The sequence below is a fragment of the Berghia stephanieae genome, chromosome 2 (assembly GCF_034508935.2).
Source record: "Berghia stephanieae isolate SIO BIC M18660-M18661 chromosome 2, UCSD_Bste_1.3, whole genome shotgun sequence".
NCBI classification, from domain to species: domain Eukaryota; kingdom Metazoa; phylum Mollusca; class Gastropoda; order Nudibranchia; family Aeolidiidae; genus Berghia; species Berghia stephanieae.
The window spans coordinates 92,630,035-92,633,139 of record NC_088361.1 but is presented as its reverse complement, the minus strand read 5'-3'; positions in this window follow the sequence as shown (position 1 = coordinate 92,633,139).

Here is a 3,105-nt window from a genome sequence, read left to right as displayed (position 1 = left end):
TCGATACAAGATTATTTCAATAAAACCCGGGATGCACAAAATTCCTGGGCTTCCCTCCCCATAGAGAGAACAGAATATTCCACGTGCAACCAATAATTGTGTCTATTTAGACATTACCTTATAGTGCCATCCAGGCACAAGCAGGGCTATACAGATTTCAATAAAGGATACTCTCAAATGTTTACAATGTACAATAAATTAAAAACTAGAAACTATAATAATGATGATAATAATAATGTTATAAATATATTATAGTGCGCCAAACTTCCCTTCATCTGGAGGGCTGTGGGTCCATAACAAAGACTAAGCCTTAACACAATACACGAACAAATCTAATTATAAACATCATTAAAAGAAAGCATGTCTGAATAAAGAAAAAAATATTCTTTAATCGAGGCTTGAAATCCTCTAGTGAAGACAATGAACATGTATCTCATGTGGTAGCACAGCCTTGAACCAGAAACCTGAAAGCACGTTCACCAGTGAACTCTACAGCAGGGTGTTTTCAGTTTGAGGTCGTTTCGATCGAAGCGATCTCTGTGGGATATATCGTTCATTGAGGCTGGAAAGATATGCTGGCGACGATCTTTCCAAACACTTAAATACAATAGTTTCAGATTTATATTTAATGCGCTGGTCCGCTGGCAGCCAATGCAGCTGTCGTGGTAATTCGGGAGCAGCAGTTTTCCTGTCTTTCTGCAGTTCAACGCGGGCTGCCATGTTCTGTACTTTCTGGAGTTTATTTATTCTCTCCTTTGTGAGACCAAGAAAAAAACAGTGCATTGCTATAATCCATTTTCGGGAATATCAAAGATGTTACCTAAAAGTTGCAGGTTTCCCTATTAATAAATGGTATGATTGTTCTGATGTTTTTTAGAATGCAGATAGCACTTGCTCTCACATTGTTGATTTGAGACAGATCACTCTCCAATGTGATGCCAAGATTTTTTGCTGATGTTATAGTTGTATTTTATCATTATATTGATTGTCAGTGCCAGTATAGATGGATCTGTCTTTTTATTGGAACTAGCAATGAATAAGGCTTCTGGCTTATCGCCATTTAATTCTAATTTGCAGCATTCATCCTATCACATCTGAGCATCGTCGGCATACATCTAGTTGGAATACTGCTCTAAAATTGTTTTGTTTGTTTTGTTTTTAAGGGATTTACGGCGCTTGCAACACATTAAGGTCATATCAGTATCAGCGCCAGTAAAAAGGAAGAAAATGGGACAGTAAAAAGTTCTAGAATTACAATAAAGCATCCAAGAAAAGGGAAGACAAAGGGGAATTGGTTCAAATAACAAACAGGTGTAGATTCCAAAATCACTCTATCAAAGTACTTAGTTTGCGATCACCAAAAGTCTCATCCAGACACAAGCACAGGTCCCCGCTAAGAGGAACACACTCAAATGTTTTACAAATCATATATAATATAAAGAAAGCATAATACAGTGCATAACAGAGAGATGATTTACAATGAAAAAAATATCATCTCCCAAAACTAACTATACATTCGACTGTTTCCCTCTCAGCCAGGGCAAGGACAAAACCAAGTAATCTCATTCCAAGACAAAGACAGAAAGCATGTTGGAAAACAGGTACAGGGGAAAGAAGACACAGCAAGTACCTCCTTGTCCACTATGGGAGGTAGGAACCCCACCCAGCTTGAAATTATTAAAACTTAGCCTAAAATTCACGAATAATACACGTCCTTTGATAAAAATCAAAAATAATTATACCACTCAGAAGACTAAAACGTCACGGTTATATTGGTATAAAAATCCAGATTTGAAAATGTGAATAAGCGCTAAAATAAGTAGAAAACTCAGAGCAATTAAAAACGTTTCAGCCTGCAAGGCGTGTTACAAAAGTAAATACTTTTAAATAATACATAAACAGAGAGATGCTTTCAAACGAAAATAAATATCAGTCAAAGAAAGGTACTATACATTTGACTGTTTCCCTCCCAGCTAAGGATCCCCGCCAGGACCATGAAGAAAAAACGAGCAAATAATCTCAATCCAGAACAAAGACAGAGAGCAACATGTAAAAGGGAAAACAGATATGAAGTATAGAAGACACAGCAAAATAAATTATCAGCCCATCACGTTGGGAGATATCACCCAGAAAACAGGTATTATATATTATAATATGCCCACTGGAAATTTATGACTAAATTGAGCACAGAAATAAAATAACCAAACAGTAAAATAAAAGTAAAGAACACGTGTTTATTTGTTATAAAATGTGTCCATAAAATCATTTTATTTTCTCTAAATAACTATACTATCAAATTATTTATATTATAAAACATGTCTTGATTATATACAAAATGTGCATATCGCACATCTCACAAGTAGACCGCCAATAATTAATATTCAAATAACACCTACCATTTTTTTAAAACAATGTACATGACACAGTTTTCATGTATCTTGAAGTACCGTCAACTGAGACAATTTTCCCTTCAGGGGAAATTTTTCCTTTTTAATTTTGGACCGATTTGACAATATCTAATTTCGTGGCAATTATTTCCTTTGTTACAAAGTCGTCTTTAAACCAACATAATAACTACAACAAAGCTGAGATTACTCAAAATGCTCCAAAAGAGGAAAAGTTACCCCAGTCGACGGTACTCAGAATGTCTCATATTTAAACTAGAATAAATCTCATGTGTCCTAACGCCTCAAAACGGTATACAATGTCAGAGTGGTTTAGATGCCAAACATTGAAATTACAGTCTAAAATATGATGTCAAAGTAAATTTATTTGTTTCAGTTGTGATAATGAATAGAAAGATCTGAAAAAGTGTGCATGAAACGGTGCCCGACAAAGAAAGAAAGAAAAATACAAGAAAATTCTTGATTTGTCTAGCACTGTTTCATACACACTTTTTCAGATCTTTATCTTACAATACATCAGTGCCTGCTTTCTAACTTGTCATTTTGATATTTTCCAAATAAAGAATATAATCTATAAAAGTGACAAAAGATTAAAATTTCCCATCTCTGGTCATTTTAACCTCAAAACCCCATTTCAATGTCTGGTTCATCCTAACATAATACTGTTTTGAGTCGATGGGTTACATATAAAAACAAATGG